Source organism: Saimiri boliviensis, chromosome 3 (assembly GCF_048565385.1).
Source record: "Saimiri boliviensis isolate mSaiBol1 chromosome 3, mSaiBol1.pri, whole genome shotgun sequence".
NCBI classification, from domain to species: domain Eukaryota; kingdom Metazoa; phylum Chordata; class Mammalia; order Primates; family Cebidae; genus Saimiri; species Saimiri boliviensis.
In genome coordinates this window covers 12,599,176-12,617,876 of record NC_133451.1, presented here as the reverse complement: position 1 = coordinate 12,617,876, position 18,701 = coordinate 12,599,176, and the positions used below count along the sequence as shown (strand labels likewise).

At 40.0% G+C, this 18,701-nt stretch overlaps 1 pseudogene; it reads right to left on the bottom strand.

The window, feature by feature from the left end:
* The window catches only part of LOC141583975 (splicing factor C9orf78 pseudogene), a 358,102-nt pseudogene that overhangs the window by 307,350 nt on the left and 32,051 nt on the right, over positions 1-18,701 (bottom strand).

The window sequence follows — 18,701 nt, the reverse complement described above, 5'->3', positions numbered from 1 at the left end:
CTTTAGTCGAATAATTTGACTTTGCCTAAAGAACTGTCTAGTTTGGTTCTTAGATACTTATAGATTTCAAAAAATGTAACAGTTTAAATGTTTTGAATTGCTTTGATCTTTCATAGAACACTTATTTGACTTGTGATGTGCTAAACAAAGCTAATTGTACAGAGCTTTCACTTGCGGTCCCATCAAGTGCCATTAAATTGTACTGCCTCAGTTTTACTGTTTATAAGCATTCTATGGATGTCGTTATATAAGCCCTAAAAATGCTGATTGTTAAAATAGCCTTTTAAAATTACAGTTTTCCATTTGTTAACAATGCAGCAGACGGGTATTTGTTTAGACATTTCAGCTTTAATTCAAACGTCCTGTGATGTCTTAGCAAAGCCCATCTTGTAAAGTTCATAATATTCCAAGTTTTCTTTCCATATATAAGTTGAAAAAGACAAGTAGTGTTGGGTATCCTGGCTTCTAGTCTGAAATCTTCCCCTGACTGTCTGTGTAAGCTCCAGAAAGTAACCTCACATCTTTGGATCTCTGTTTCTTTTCTTGAGGCCTATCACTAAGATTCATTTCAAAACTAAAAATCTATTATCAGACCTACATTTGTATATTCATCACAGCACCATTGACTCTATCAAAGAAATGGAATCAACCTAAATTTTCATAAATGAGGATTCAATAAAGGAAATATAGTGTGTGTGTATACAGTATATATATATATATATATATATATATATATATACATATTCTGTGTATATATATGCAAGTTAAGAGTGTCTATGTATGCATATATGTACCATATGTACATATCTGTACATGTGTGTATATGTGCAGTGTTATACATGTACAGTGTGTACATGTTTGAACATGTGTGGTGTGTACATATATGTGTGTACATATGTACAGTGTGTATACAAGTGTGTACATACATACAGGGTATGTGTGTATACAGTATATATGTGTGCATATATGCAAGTTCAGAGTGTGTATATATGTACCATATGTACATATGTGTACATGTGTGTATGTGTACCATGTTATGTGTGAACATGTGTGGTGTGTACATGTATGCATACATGTGTATAGTGTGTGTATAAGTGTGTATATACATATGGGGTGTATGTGTATACAGTATATATATGTGTGTGCAGAGAGTGTACCTATGTACAGTGTGTACATATATGTGTACATGATTGTACAAATGTACCATGTTACATATGTACAGTGTGTACATATGTGTGCACATAAGTATGGTGTGCATGTATGTGTGTACATATGTGTATATGCACACATATACATACATATATAGATGTACACTGTACATGTCCTTTTCAGCTTGCATATAGAAAAAAAAAAGTATTATGAATTTTACAATGTGGGCTTGCTTTACTAAGATGTCATACATTTGAATTAAAGCTAAAAAATCTAAACAAATACTCATCTGTTGCTTTGTTAATGAATGGAAACTAGTTTTAAAAGGCTATTTTAGCAATTAACGTTTTTTAGGACATATATAAGGATTTTATAGCATGTTCATACATACATATATACATACACACACACATACCATGGAATACTACTCAGCCATTAAAAAGAATAAAATTGGCCAGGTACAGTGGCTTACACATACAATCCTAGCACTTTGGGAGGCCAAGACAGGCAGATACCCTGAGATCAGAAGTTTGAAACCAGCCTGGTTAACAGGGTGAAATCCTGTCTCTACTAAAAATACAAAAAATTTAGCTGGGTGTGGTGGTGCATGCCTGTAATCCCAACTACTTGGGAGGCCAAGGGAAGAGAATCGCTTGAACCCAGGAGGCAGAGATTGCAGTGAACCAAGATCACCCACTGCACTCCAGCATGGGTAACAGAGCAAGACTCCTTCTCAAAAAAAAAGACAATGAAATCATGTCTTTTGCAGCAACATAGATGGAACTGGAAACCTTTATTAACAGAAAGTCAAATACTGCATTTTCTCACTTATAAGTGAAATCTAAACAATGGGTGCACATGGATATACATAATGAAATAAAAGACACTGGAGACTGCTAAAGGTGAGAGGGTGGGAAGAAGGCGAGGGTTGAAAAATAACCGCTTGGGTACAATGTTCACCCTTTGGGTGATGGGTCCACTAAAAGCCCAGACTTCACCATTGCAAAATACATGCATGTATGAAATCTGCACTTGTATGGCCTACATTGTTTTTAAATCTACAATCAGGGAGCACCTGATAAATACAAGTGGAAAATGGCATTTTCCAGGTGCTCAGCCGGATGGCTTCTGTTCTGGAGGCAGCCTTTGGTCCTGGAATTGCAACAAAGTATACCTCAACCAAAGAGCACTGGATTCAAAGTGGAATCTAGAAAGACTTCCATCCAGGTGGTGCTCCCAGGCAGAACAATGCTTTATTAGTATGATCAACAAAAATACCATGACTGAAAAGGTAAATAAGGGGATGAGACTGACAACCATCCATTAAGCAAGGGCTGAGCTTAGTGCTGAAAACTGGGGTAAGACGCATCCCCTCCAGATGCACAGAAAGCAGGGAGAGAAATAGTTTGCAAATAGAGACCATTCACTAGGCCATTCACTTCATCTTATTGCATGACCCTTTTGGAAGAGAAAGGGGTATGTTTTTGTTATTATCAGAGGCAGTATACCAGTTACCAGTAAGACAACTATGACCAGGCTTCCAGGGTCCAAATACCCACTCTGCCACTTGCTAACTGCAATTTTGAAAGTTAACCTAAATGCCCTGTGCCTTGGGCTTTTCTAATTTATAAAACTACCATTATTTACAACTATGAACTACCATTTGAGATAACAGTAGTACTTACCTCATGTGGCTTTCTGAGGATTAATTAGTCAATATATGCAAAACACTTCATATAGTGCCTAGCCAGTTATAAGCAATCTTTAAGTATTTGTAATTATTAGCTATTTATTGAGTATTTTCTAAACAATGCATATGCATAATGTCATTTAACTCTCATGAAAATAGGTCCTATTATTCCCATTCTAGTGATAAAGAAGGTGAGGTTTAAATAGCTTAGGTGGGCCCAACATTCACACTGGTCAATCTGCTTCTAGTGTTAGCAATAAAATGTGTACAGTACAATTTTAAGGATGGTGAAGATGATGCATTCCTTTGCTTTAATCATAGCAGTTTGCTATTTCACATTCTAATTTATGGTAATATACATCATAAGATACAGTTATTCAAAATATAAAAGATAAAAATATTTTTATTTCCCATAAAAATAACCACTATAAAATTTTGCTAACAATGTACAACAATCTAAGTTAACAACGATGAAACAAACGAGCTGCCATTTATATGTAACAGGTATGATAGCAGCATGTGACAAGCACAACCATCTACCCTTGATACACAGCAACTGAGAGTTCGTCCAGTGGGAGTGCTGCCACCTGGATGCAGCCAGGCACGGAAGCTTATGAAGCTGCCTGACTTCTGGCTGGGTACCAGTTTTATTTTTCTGCAAATACCAGTCCTGACAAATTTCTACTTTTAAATGCTAAAACTTAACATTCCTTAATGATTCACTTGTAAGTAGAAGTACATAAGAGGAAGGGAAGGAGAGAAAAAAGCCTATGGAATTTGACATTATCCACCAATAAGAGATAAAGATAAGGATGCTCTCTGAAAGTTTTTTAAACCTTTCTTTCCAAAGTCTAGGGTGCAATCCTGACTAAGTTTATCTTATCTTCCCATTAGTGTTCATAAACTCTGTAAGGGCATATCACCCCAAAAAGGGGGAATCCCATCTGGGTCTCTTAAGATTCCTGTCATCTCCACTTCACCAACCCATTAACAGCTCATAATTAGGTCCAGAGTAGAAATTTCTTTTGTCACTGGCACTTGTGAAATGAAATTATCAGTAAAGCAAGAAAAAATCATGTCACACTTTCCCACTTTCAGTCAGATAAAATTTGTAGCAGGTATCTGGACAGTTGGCGTGAGTTTCCATTACTACAGAATCTTATTTTTGAGCCACCTTGTGACCTGGGAAACAAAGACATCAGTTCATTCAAGGTTCATATGGCTTTTTATTATACCTTTAAGAACATCACTGCAATGCATCTTTATTTATATCCTCACCCTAAGCTTTGCTGGCCCGATTCCCCTCTCAGGCCTCTGATTTTCATGAGTCTGTCTTTTGTTTTTGTTGTTTTTGTTGTTAAACACAAATTCCCTCCCCATGTAACACGTATATTCTTCTTCTTTCCATTTATACCAAATAGTAATTTCCAGCCCACTTCTTGGTAACTTTAAAATATCACACCTACCACCTTTTGTCATTACTTTATTTTATGTGTTATACCCTACCCAATTGTGTGAAGATTCTAAGACCATAATTCCTATCTTCGTCTAAATTTGTTCTTTCCTGTAAGTCTCCAGACACATTTTGCACCTCTATTCTTCTCTCTGAGTCATACTTATTCTCATCCGAAGCAATTATTTTCATGAATAGCTTCTCCCTTCCCATTTGTATTAGTTTCCTAGGGCTGTTGTAACAAAGTTGCACAGACTTGGTGGCTTAAAATGACAAAATTGTTTTGTCTCACAGTTCTGAAGGCCAGAAGTACAATATCAAGATATCAGCAAGCTTGTTTCCTTCTGCAGGCTCTGAGGGACAATCTGTTCCATGCCCCTCTCCTGGCTTCTAGTGTTTGCTGTTAATCCTTGATGTTCCTCACCACGTATTACCATTGAAAGTAATGGCAAAAACTGCAATTACTTTTGCACCAAACTAATAGATTCATCACCCCTATTTTGCCTCTATCTTCACATAGGGATCTCCCTGTGTGTCTCTGTCTTTACATGGCCTTCTTATAAAGACGCCAGGTATTCAACTTACAGTTTCACTCAGTATAATCTCTTCTTAACTAATGACATCTGCAAAGACCCTATTTCCAAATAAAGTCACATTCACAGGTTCCAGGGTAAGGGCTGCAACATATTATCGTGGGACACACAATTCCTCCTGCAATACCATCCATATTTTACTTCATATCCTTGCATTTTTGGTCAGCTAGATATCAGGAGGGAAAAAATGTGTTTTTCATCTTCAGGGATGTAGCCAGCCCAATAAGCCATCACTATCTCCTCTTTTGCTCAGGATGTCAAATCCCACTGTGTAACTCCATCCATGCAGCCAGCCTTTCTCCTCCCAGACCTGTATCTCTATTCCAAGATCAAAGTGTCTGTAAGAAAAATGAAATTAAAAACCTGCCTGTGCTCTCAACTTCTCTACCCTTCTGAAGCCCTTTCCCTGATGGTGCTGCTTTTCCACACACCATTAAGAGGAACTCATAATAAAGTGCAACAGACTTTGAGCCGCACCCAAATATACCCATCATGAAGGCAACCATGTTTCATTTGGCCAGCTTGGATAACAAGAATGAAGACTCTACATGGATGATCTATGTAATGCTGTCAGTGAGGTATTGAAGTCCCCCACTACTATTGTGTGGCTAACTCTTTTTAAAGGTCTAGTAGTAATTGTTTTGTGAATCTGGGTGCTCTAATGTTAGTGCATACATATTTAGGAGAGTTAAATATTGTTGAATTGAACCCTTTATCATTATGAAATTTCCTTCTTTTTTTCTTCTTTACTGTTATTGATTTAAAGTCTGTTTTGTCTGATACAGGAACAGCAATCCCTGCTCCTTTTTGTTTTCTATTTGCATAATATATCTTTCTCCGTTCCTTGACTTTGAGCCTATGAGTGAGATGGGTCTTACATGTGAGATGGGTCTCTTAAACACAGCAGGTGGTTGAGTGTTGTATTTTATCCAATTTTTCACTCTATCTCTTAAGTGGAGCATTTAGGCGACTTACATTCAAAGTTAATACTGATATGTGAAGTTTTGTTCTGGCCATGGTGTTGTTAGATAGTTGCTGTGTAGTCTTGATTGTGTAGTTAGTTGCTTTATGGGGTCTGTGGGCTATGCACTTACATCTATTTTTGGAGTAGCAAGTATCATTCTTTTGTTTCTATATTTAGAACTCCCTTAAACATCTCTTATAAAGCCAGTCTGGTGGTAACAAATTCCCTTAGAGATTGCTTGTCTGGGAAAAGACTATAATTTCTCTTTTGTTTATCAAGTTTAGTTTGGCAGAATATGAAATTATTGATTGGAATTTCTTTTCTTTCAAAATGCTAAAAATAGGTCCTCAATCACTTCTGGCTTGTAAGGTGTCTGCCAAGAAGTCCACCATTAGTCTGACAGAATTTCTTTTATAGGTAATATGGCCTTTTTCTGCAGCTGCCTTTAAGTTTTTTTCTTTTGTATTGACTTTGGAAGGTCTGATGAGTACAAGCCTTCGGAATGGTTATCTTGTATAATACCTTTCAGGAGTTCTCTGGATTTCCTATATCTGCATGCCAACCCATCTAGTGAGATTGGAGACATTTTCCTGGATTATACCCTCAAATACGTTTTCCAAGATGCATGCTTTCTCTTCTCTCTAAAGAGTGCCAGTGAATGACAGACTTGGTCACTTTACATAATTCCTTATTTCTCAGAGGTTTTGTTCATTTTTCTAAATTTTTTTTTCATTTTTGCCTAACTAGGTTGATTCAAAAGACCAGTCTTCAGGCTCTGAAATTCATTCTTCTGCTTTGTCTAGTATGATATCAAGGCTTCCAATTATATTTTGAAATTTCTGTAGTGAATTTTACAAAGGAATAAAGACTCTTATTAGACAGAACTGTGTATAAATAAATTCTGGTTCTGCATTACCAGTGTTATGACCTTAAAGAAGATACCTGATCTCTTTTTGCCTCAAATTTTATATCTGTAAAATTCATTTACTGATAGTACTAGTCAAGAAATTATGAAAATTTAACTGGTTATATAAAATACATAGCTTGATGTCTTTTACAGGCTGGACCATGCCTCTCCACCAAATTCATATGTTGCTATCTTAGCCCCAATATCTCAGAATGTGACTTATTTTCAGACAGCCTTTAAAGAAGTGGCTAAGTTAAAACACGGCTATCAGACTGGGCTCTAATCCAATCTTATTGGTGTCTTTATAAAAAGAAACTTGGACACACAGAAAGAAACCAGGGATGTGCTTACATATCAGACCATGTGAGAAAGTAGCCATCTGCAAGCCAAGGAGAGAAGCCTCAGGAGAAATAAAACCTGGCAACACCTTGATCTTGGTTTTGTCACCTCCAGAGTTTTGAACAAATGCATTTATGTTGTTTAAACCACCTACTCTGCAGTCTTTCATTATGGCAGCACTAGCAAACTAATACAAGTTCCAACACCTAATAAATGTTTGTAGAGTTAGCAATGATTGTTATCATGGATGATAACTAAAGTTTCCTCTAAACCCGTGACATCCAGGAGGGCAGCAACTGCTCACATGTGTGTATTGAGTACTCAAAACGTGGTTACGCCAAACTGATGTACTTTAAGTGTAAAATGAACATAGAATTTCAAAGATTTGCTAGAAAAATATAAATATTTCCACTAATAACTTTTTAAGTATTGATTGATGTTAAAATATTTTAGATATATTGAGTTAAATCAAATACATGATTAATGTGAACCACATGTTTCTGCTTCCTTTTTTCACGGGGCTAATAGTAAATTTAAAATTGCCTATGTGGCTGGAATCATATTTTAGAATGCTGCTGCTCTAAAGCCTTCGATGGGAATCGACGACCACAGCTCCATGCTCGCCTTCTAAGGCCAACAGTAGTGTTCTTTCTACTGCCAACTCCTGGAAAATCTCCTTCTAGTACAAAAGTGTAGGGAAAGAAGTGGAAGGAGTCAAACATACCTGGAGTTGAAAACCTACTTCACCCCTTACTTGGCCTGTGACCTGGAACTTCTCTGAGCCTACTGGTTTCTCCCCTGCAAAATGGGAATAATCAACTCTAGCTCAAAGGCAATGACACACACAAAGTGCTTAGCACTGTCCCTAGCACACAGAAAGTGCATGTTATAGACTGAATATTTGTGTCCCCAAAATCATACATTGAAATTCTCACCCCAATCTGATGGCATTTGGAGGTGGGGCATTTGGGAGATGATTAAATCATCAGGCAAGGCCTTTATAAATGAGCTCAGTGCCCTTCTATAAAGCCCTGGAGCGCTCCCTTGTCCCTTCTGTCACATGAGGTTACACAAAAAGCTACCATCTGTGAACCAGAAAGTGGGCCTTCTCCAGACTCCAAATATGCTGGTGCTTTAGCTTGGATTTTCCAACCCTTACAGTTGTGAGAAATAAATTTCTGTTGTTTATAAGCGACCCAGACCATGGTATTTTTGTTGCAGCATCCTGAATTGGCTAAGACAGTGAACAATAGAGGCTGGTTTTTGTTATTAACGTCGTGAGGCATGAAGGGTCTCTTCATCCTCTGGGGAGATGCGACAGGTGAAGGTTTCCAATGGTGAGATCGAGTGGAAAGCCCATGCTGAGGCTATTCTATTGTCAGAGAAGAGCAAAAATTTAAAGAGTCACTTTCCTCTGCTGCAAACAGAAATCTCAAGCTTATCTGGAATGTCGTCTGCCTCCTTCAGCTCATCTTGCCCTTTCTCACCTCCATGCCTAAGCTTAAATGGTTCTAGATTTCTGAGCTGTACTTCCTTCTCCTTCTATCAAAATCCGAGCATCTTTCAAGCCTTGGGTAAAATTTTACCTCCTTTATGAAACCTTCCACTACGAATTTCTGCCATATGCCAGAGACTTGAATACAGAGTCTGAATCCCCTTCAGTTTGCTTTCTCTGTGTTACTAGGCACAGAGCCTGACAGATAAAATCTTTATGGAATAAAGCAACATGAACAAAAAGTTGCAGCCTAGACTAGAGATGAGGGAATTCCAAGACATTGTCTACTTAGGGAATAGCCTTATATTTGAAATTCTCATAAAATGCAGAATAGCAAACCCCTATGACTTAAATCTCAAATCCAATTGTGTTCATGAGGATGGAATTCTACAAACCCTTTGAAAAAGCATGCAGCATTCAGGCACCATAGGTAAAAATGCTCCTCCTCCAATATCCCAGATCCTCAGGCCTTCCTAAATGAGGGTAAAAAAAAAAAAAAAAAGAACCGGTTCTAGAGAGGAACCACAGAGTGGGCCACACCCCCAATAGTCTCTGAGGAACTGGAGATCCAAAGCTAAAATGACTTGAAATAGAAATTTGATTTAAAAAGAAAGAACCTCTAAGTATTGCCAGAAAAAAGTTACAAAAGACTAAAACTCAGCATGTACTGCCCACAAACACACACTGAGGCAACCCAACCACAACACAGGTTGGCAAAACACATCATGGATAAGAGCTAAAACACATAACCACATGGCCTGTATTCAAATCGTACGCACATTGTTTACCAGCTGTGCAACTTAGGACAGGATACTTAACCTTTCTGGGCCTCAGTCTTTCCTTATTTAAAAATAGAGTCACATAAGTTAACATTAATTAAATTACTACCATATGTCAGATAGTTGCCAAATTCTTTCTACATTGCATACAACAGGATTAAATGAGTCAATGTATATAAATCCCTTGATTCAGAATCAGGCTGCTATGGTCTGAATGTTTGTGTCCCCTCAAATTTCATACATTGAAATTATAAACCCCAAGGTTATCTATGGTATTAAGTGATGGGGTATTTGGGAGGTGATTAGATCATGGGAAGAGAACCCTCGTAAGTGGAATTGGTGTCCTTATTAAAACAAACAAACAAACCAACCAACCCTGTGAGAGACCCCTCATCCCTTCTACCATGTAGAGACATAGCAAGAAAGTACTATAAACCAGAGAGCAAGTCTTTACCAGATATCTAGTCTGCCAACACCTTGACCTTGGACTTCCCAGACTCCTGAACTATAACGAATAGATTTCTCTTCTTTACAAGCTACCCAACTTACAGTATTTTGTTATAACAGGTCAAATGCACTAAGAAAATTGGAGGTGCTGCTGTAACAAAGATCTAAAAATATGGAAGTAGATTTGGAATGGGATCATGGGTAGAGCCTAGAAAAGTTTTGAGGTGTAGGCTAAAAAAAAGCCTACATTTCTAGGTGGACTATTAAGAGTAATCCTTGCGAGGGTTAGGACAAAAAGGAGAAAGCTGTGTAAAGAGCCTCAACCTTCTAAGAAAATATCATGAACAGAATGATTGTAGAAATATGGATGGTAAAGGCCATCCTGGTGAGGTTTCAGATAGAAATAAGGAACATGTTACTGGAAACCTGAGGAAACTGAGGCAATTTCTAAGCAAAGTGTTCAAGGTATGGCTTGGCTCCTCTTGAATGTTTATAGTCTAATATAAGAAGAGAAAAATGATTTAAAGACAGAATTTTTCATCAAAAGGGAAACAGAATTGAAAGGTTAGGAAATTTCACAGCCTATCCATATTAAAAGTATGAGAAAGTATATTCAAGAATAGGTTGTGGCCAAGCAACCTAAGATTAGTATGGATTATCCAGGACCTATTGTCCAAGAAAAGGGAAAAGTAACCCCAAAAGCTTTTCAAAAACCATCAAGGCTGCGTTTACCTTCTCACGCCCAGATCAGAGCCTAGAGGACAGAACAATTTTAAAGAAAGAGCCTCAGACACTTGTGGGACCTCAGCACTGGCTGGCTGGCACCACCTTAGGCACTGCTCCCTGCTTGCCAGTATAGCAATTCTCAGCCACCCAGGTGCAGCTCCAGTGAGGCCAGGTGTGGTGCAGGTCACTGTGCCTGCCCCTCTGGAAGGCACAAATGATAAATCTTGGCAGCATCCACAAGGTACCATCTCTGCCAGTAACAAAGTGCATGAGCCATGGGAGTATGGTTGCCTCCACGCAGATTTAGAAAGATGGAGCTGCCCAGAGCCTCAGGCTTATGACTCAGGCTGAGAATCGCCATGGGGTGCAGTCACCACAGAGAGCCCCCACTAGAGCAATGCTCAACAGAGCCATGGGATCGGGATCACCATCCCAGTAAGACTACAGGACAGAGCCTGGAGTTAAAGAAAATCATCCTCAAGCTTTAAGGTTTTATACTAGCCCAGGATCTGTCACTCATTTTTTTCTTTTCTATTTCTCTCTTTGGAATGGTCCTACTGTGCCTGTTCCACCAGTGCGTTTCTGGAAGCATATAACTTGTTTGGTTTCATAGTCTCACAGCTAGAAGGGAATCTGTCTCAGAATGAATCATATCTTGAGTCTCACCCACATCTGATATCTAAATATCATTATATTTAGATGAGACATTGGACTTAGACTTTAAAGTCAGTGCTGGCACAAGTTAAAAGACTTGAAGCTATTGGAATGGAATAAATGTGTTTTGCATGTAAGAAGCACATGAATTCTGGGGGAGGCCAGAATAGAATGCTATGGTCTGAATGTTTACGTCTCCCAAAATTCATAAGTTGAAATCCTAGCCTTCCAAGGCAATGGTATTTGGGAGGTGATTAGGTGATGGGTTTAAAGCCCTTATGAATGGGATTAGTGTCCTTATGAAAGAGCCCCAGAGAGACCTCTCACTCCTTCCATCATGTGAAGACATGATGAGAAGTTGCCATCTATGAACCAGAGAACAGGCGCTTGCCAAACACTGAATCTGCCAACACCTTGATCTTGGATTTCTCAGCCTCCAGAACTGTGAGCAATAAATTTCTATTGTTTGTAAGCCACCCAGTCTATAATATTTTGTTATAGCAGCAGAATTAAGACATTGGCACAGGGTAAACATGTATAACAGTAAGTAGCAGTAATTGTGGTGGTGGTGGTTGTCTTAAGAAAGACACTATCTCTACAGGCCATGGTCAGGTGAATGAACAGGTTCCTTAGTTATGAAAAAGCTCAAGCACTAGCTGTATAGCCTTGGCTAAACTTATGAAGCATCTCAGCCTTTGTTTCTCTGATTTCCCAAACATGCAATACGCAGAGTAATCAGGTATTACAAGGTTGCTGGGAGACCCGGGTGGGATATTGGAGGTGAAAAGCTGTGGAACTTATTGACTGTTGACATTATTCCTGCTTCTGCCTGCACCACCTGCCCCATTCCCACAGTAAATAGCATGACTTACTGTTTAAAAGAAAGAAAGAAAGAAAAAAAACAGCTTCCCATGAGTAAATACATGGTAGTGAGTCATTACTCCATGTCATGTCATCCCAGAGTCTGAGCCGTGTAGCCTTCAAATTCAGGGACGCCAATAAGCCACATCCTAGAAAGGTCAGCAGGGAAGTAAATGAATCAAATGCATATAGCCAACCTGTCTGCACCTCCAGCCACTCTTACACCATTCTGGCCGCTAGTAGGGCATCCAGTTAGAAGGTAGTTGCCTTCATTCAACAAGGCAACTTGTTCATGGTGGCCTTCACCAGACAATGGTGGTGCAGGGGTGAGGTGAGTGGAAGGACCATGGATCTTAGAGACAGATACACAAAAGATGAACACTTCTAGCCCTGCTTATGTGTCACCTCCCACGGAAGTCTTTCTTGGCCACACTGTTTAAAATGCCAACCGTTCCCCCTTGCTTTCCAGCTCTTTATAAAATGAAGGTATAACTTTATAATTCTTTGAAAGAATAGGATGTTGATAAGGATTAAATGCATAACACAGGTAAATGTTTAAAACAGTGTGTATAGTATTTAATAAATTTTAGCTTTTATCATCATTATTACCATTACTGTTCTTAAGTGATTACTATTTCATTCTGGCATATATGATACTCTAAAAGTATTATCTTAGTTATCTATGTATTTACATAATTGTTATCTGACTTCCCCACTAGATCTTAACCTCTCTAAGGAGGTGTCTATGTTACATCCCTACTAAATACTTAATATACAGCAGTTGGTTGGATGAGTGATCTAATGAGAGAATGAATAGGCAACTATCACACTCATCAGACTCATTTTTGTCCCATATCCCAACAACCTATTTGTAGAAGACAGTTTCTTATCTGAATTTTAGACTTGAAGAAATAGTAGCACTGAAAACGCTGAATGACTTATTCACACAGGATGAGGGTGAGCAGGAGATGAACGCCTATCAAATGCTGGCAATACACCAAACACTGTGTGAGACCCATTGATTTATCCGGGCTTCTGGTCATTCATTCCACAAAAACATATTAAGTTTCCACTCTGGGCCATACATTGGGCCCCTATACCCATCCAAAAAGAGCTTTTATCCTGGATTACAAAATCCCACTTTTGTAACCTCAATGGGAAAGCAGGTCTCAGAGCAGACCTTACCATGAGGAGGTGGGAGGGCACCCCCACCCCAGAAGCACAGGCCGGAAGCATCCTTGGGTCCTTTCTCCCTTTGACATCTGATTTCATCCTTGGCCAGAATTAAACTGTCCCAGGACCAGCACATGTGGGTTCAGTTTTGTCAGCCTGCAAGGACATTGGGCAGCTTTGTTTGTTCCAGTGTGGGGGAGGGAGGTGTTGATAAGCATCATCACAATCAGGATCTGCCGTCCATGACTTACCATTCATTTCCTAATCAGTCATCACATTTTATTCAAGCTTAACGCTGACCTATTGAATTTAACGCCACATTCCACAGCAAAAAAAGCCACTGCTGTGTTTACTGGGGGAAATCAGCCGGCTTTTGCCCTTGTTGCTGTAGTAAGCACCGGACACTTAGATCTTCAGGATATTTTTCCCCCTTGTTACCCAGCAATTCTCATTTTGTTCAAAGATGGTTCCCTCTTCTTTCTTTCCCTCCGTAGTGCCAAGACAACCAAAATTACATTAAAGTCCAGGCAGCTGGATATTTAGGCTACTCCCCTGCTCTCTCCCTTCCCCCAGTCCCATCAACACACATGCACTCACACATGTGTGCGCACACACCCATGTACACACACAGATGTGACCCAACAGAACACTGTGTGACCTTGGGCCAGTCACATCTTTCTAAGCTTCCATTTCATCAGCTGTAAAATGAGGAGGGCAGACTTAATTATCCCTTTCTTTCCTAATATTGCATGATTCTAATTTTCCCATGATTCTCAGATGATGGGATTAGAATTATAAAATGTCTGAAATGGAAGACACGCTGTAAAACAATCCTCCCACCTCAGTCTCCCAAGTAGCTGGGACTGCATGTGCTCACCATTACACTAGGCTAATTTTGTTTATTTTTTGTACAGACAAGGTCTTACTTTGTTGCCTAGGCTGGTCTCAAAGTCCTGAGCTCAAGTGACCAACCCACCACAGTCTCCCAAAGGGCTGGGTCTACATGTGTGAGCACTGCACCCGGCCCCCATATTTCAATTATTCTAGTAACACTGTCATCCTTTTTGCCACATCTCTACACTACTATTATCCACTCACCTGCTTTTTCTTTAAATTAACTTTTTACTTAAATACATATATTTAAGACATAACTTACCACAAATAGAAAACCATAATCCTTTGCTATAAACGTAATCATAATTAAAGGAAAATAAAGCAATCTAAGGAAATTTTGGCTGCGCCCCACTGCCTGCCCCAGAACCCAGGCCTGCTGCTTGTCCCTGCCTATGGAAATGGCAGCACAGCATCTGCTTAAAGGCACTAAGGTCATGCTAACATCAAAGAGGACGCTTTTTGCCCTAATCAGAATGGAAAAGAGACACATTCTCTCCCAAGGGATGTCCATTTTATTTAATATAGAAGCTAGGTACCACCCAAGATCACTCTCAAGAACTTCACTTCGGGTAAAATGTTCTCACCACTGTTAGGTTAATGTTGTAATGAGTTCATCTAAGGCTCCAAATTGGCAATATCTGCATCTTCTTCACCATTACCTGACCTGCAAGTATAGCCAGGCAGCTCCCATAAGAAAACATATACACTCAGAAACACACACACATGCACAAGTACATGCTCCAGAACAATTCTTTAAACAGCACAACGCCTTCCCTGGCACAAACCCAAGTCCACAGCTCTAGGAATCTCTGACCTCAGGCAGGTCTACATCACCACTTTTTCTAAAGAAATCACTGCCCATGTACAACAAAGAGCAGCTTCCACTGAACATGTGGGGAGCTCTTGAAGCAACTTCCTTTTTTTCCTTCCTTCTTCATGACACGATGTGAAGCAGGTGGTACACCCCTGTGAGAAAACAGGTACAAAGACTCTGGGGCGGAGAGGGACGAGAGAGATTCTAGGAAAACACTGCCTTCTGTTTATTTTGTGTGGTATAAGAAGAAAATATGTAAACTGAGTGGCAGGCAGTGGGGCGCAGTCAAATTTTCCTTAGATTGCTTTATTTTCCTTTAATTATGATTATATTTATAGCAAATGATTATGGTTTTCTATTTGTGGTAAGGTGTGTCTTAAATATATGTATTTAAGTAAAAAGTTAATTTAAAAATTTTAAGTAAAAAGCTAATTTCTACTTTAGATACAGTCTGGCTTCTAATTCCAGTTCTAGCGTCTTCTAGCAACAAATTTGGGCAAGTTGCTCAGCCCTTCTGAGCTTTAATTTCCTCCTTAGCAAAATGGCTCTAGTAACACACCCTTCCTTGCACTGTGAGGGTGTAAGGCAGGTATGGTACCAGGCACAGAGATAAAACTCATCCAACACTCAGTGTCTTCCTCTTTTACCTTTATTTTTTACTTTGGCACCATTCATGAAGGTCCAAAGTTAACACCCTTTTTATTGATTTGGTTGGTTGGTTGTTTTGCCTTCTAAATCCTAAGTCTCATCTGTAAAATGGAAAAAAAAAAAAAAAGCTGTGAATTTCCATATGTAAGTTTTGTTTTCTGTGACTTGATGATGGCAAGTGATGTATGAAGGCTGAGTGGAGTGACAAGGAGGGGCACAGAGAAGAGGAAAAAAACTTTACACCAGCAAACCCAACAATCGGCTCCTTTTGAATACTCATTAGCAGTCTGCTGGAAGTTCCAAGTCTCCTAAAGATTCTGGAGATGAGAAAGTAACAACATGAATCTAGAAAATGTGGTGCATTTCGTGCACTGATTTGAATTAGAGAATTCTTGGTCAGTTTCGCCTATGAAGTTGGGGAGAAGGCATAGGAGATGAAAAAGAAAAACAGAGAAACACCTCCCCCTGCTGCTCAGATAGCAAATAGCAGAATAGGTGTAAAAAAAATTCGTTGGTCACATGAAAAGCTTCACCCCGTTCCAAATGTTTGCAAAGGATTCACTATGTGCAGGTAGCTGGATTTTGTGGAATGCATTTTTCCATCCTAAGTTACCTTCAAAGGTCATTAAAATGATCTTAGGATATTATTACAATGATTATGTTTTTCACTGGGCATTTTATTATTTGTTTCTTTAACAGGAAATACACTGGCATAACTTTTAAATTAAAATGATGTAAAAGTTATAAATCAAAAAGTCTTGTTTCTGACTGCCTTACCTGTAGCCAGATACTTTTATCAGCTTTTTGTATCAATACAAGTAAATGTGACTATGTAGTCTTCTTTTTTCTCTTCTTACACAATAATTTACCTGACCCACTTCTGGATATCGCTTTTGTCACTTAACAACATATCTTGGTGACCCTTCCAGGGCAGAAGAGATTTCCAGGATATGTTTCAAGGCAGAGTAAGCTTCCTTCTTCTTTCACTGAGCATGTTATATGTGAAAAGAATATATTCCCACTCGGAGAAACCAGTAAGTTCTTTAAATTACTGCAAATGTGAATGCTGTTAACGTAGAAATAACCCTTTTTGGTCCACATTAATCACAAATACTGTCCACAGCCCTCCATAATAAACTTGTCTTCTGCCTGGTTTTTTTTGTTTGTTTGTTTGTTTTTTTCTGGTATTCCTTGTGATTAGAATCTCTCGCCTGGGTATCCACTGTGTTCAAGAGCAGAACAGAGCTTTGAAGTTTACAGGCTAGTGCTCGGAATTAAAAGTGCTTCATGCCACTAAGATTTCTATTTAAAAACCCAGGGAAAAGGAAAAAGCCTTTTGCTTCAGCTGAAATGCTCTTGTAAAGGGCAAAATGGAAAATACAAACACCAGTGCTGTTTGCTGGTTGGATACCAGAGCCATCGGCACCTCCTGGAAATGGCAGGCCTGCCAGTTCCTGATGGAAGCCAGGTTAGTCTTACTGCATTTGAGAGAGTTAGAAAACAGTGTCTTCCAGTGCAGAGAGCCAGCAAGATTGTGAAGGTCAAAGAAAAATCCGATTATCCATAGCTAACACTGACCATACAATTAAATTACACCAGTCAGGAAAGCATTTGATCTTCTGCAATGGACTTCTTCCAGCAAATTTACCCTTGAATCAGTCTGGGCCATTCATTGGCATCCAGCTGATCAGCTTCCTTCTGCTGCCCCAAATCCTGCAACATGTCTGTAGCAGATGAGCCACTGCCCACCTACATCCTCCTGGCCCACCCCAGAGGTTACTTGCAGCTTCAGTCATCAGCTCCCATGCACGCAGATAGCATCAAGAACCAGCTGCTTCTGCCAAAGGGCTTTTTCTGGCCACAGAAGTATTCCCTGCACAATCCAGACATGCAAGGCAGGACAGAAGTTCCAATGAGTTACCATCCCCAAGAGCAAGCCCCAAGCAATGAGTCAGAGGATAAACACCCAGTTCCCTTGCTTGCCCCTTTCTGGGGCAACGCCGAAGTGTGTGGCTCACATACTCTCAGAGGAACACCAGTGCAACTGAGCCCCAGGGGGGTCCTACTCATTAACATACTGTTTACTGACTTTTCTCTCTTCCCTACTCTCATCATCTTTCTGCGATTGCCTCCTGTGAGAGCCTTGATCCAGTTAAGAGACAGAAACCACACAGTAAGTTCAATAGGAGAAGTGTTAACACAGTCATTAACTACAATCAACAGTAACTGTAAGATAGGGAAACTCTTGCACCCTCTAGCTGAGAGGGAGAACTTAAGAAAAGACATACTGGAGAGGGATTCAGACCTCTTGGGAAAAGGTATGGGGAAACAGCAGAAAAGTTAGCTGCTTTGGCCAGGCTGGAGCCGGCCTGGAATTGCTGGGAACCACCAGACTGCAGCCAGCCTTCGCAGTGCAGGCAGCTGGCTGCAGAAGGAGAGGCTACTCCAAGTGTGACCCTGCGAGCCAAGTGCAGCTGCACAAGGCCAAGCAGAAGCTTGCAAGGGGAGGCTGGGTCCCCGACCCAAGTGCAGCAAGGAGGGAAAGGGAGGGGAATCCGGGCGCCTGCAAACGCAGAAGCCCTTCGGAGCGCTCATTCTGTGCTGGGGGCTCTGCTTGCCATGTGAGGGGGACTGCACAAAAATTATCACCAAGCCGAGGCTGCAAAGTCACAGGAGGACTGGTTCTACCCGCTGTCCTCGCCCACCCGCCGTCCCCGCACAACCGGCAGGAACCCTCCTCCAGTTGCGGTGTCCTCCAGCGCCCTCTACTGAGGAAGCCTAGCATCGCGTGCGCTTAAAGGAAACAGGCTTAAAGGCACCCCTTTCTTTGATAGTCCCAGAGTACAAATTAATAGAGTCTATTCGGAGCTGAGAAGTACAAGAAAAAAAAATTTTTTTTAAGATAAATACAACTCCCAAAGTCCTACTTGCACTCAAACCCGTGTCTCAGGATCTGCTTTTGAAAGAACCCAAGTCACTACAAGGTCTATCAGATCTGATTTTTGTTGACAAAAGAATCACTCTAAAATACTGAAAGAGATTTATTCTGAGCCAAATATGAGTCACCAATGGCCTGTGACATAGCACTCAGAAGATTCTGAAAATATGAGCCCAA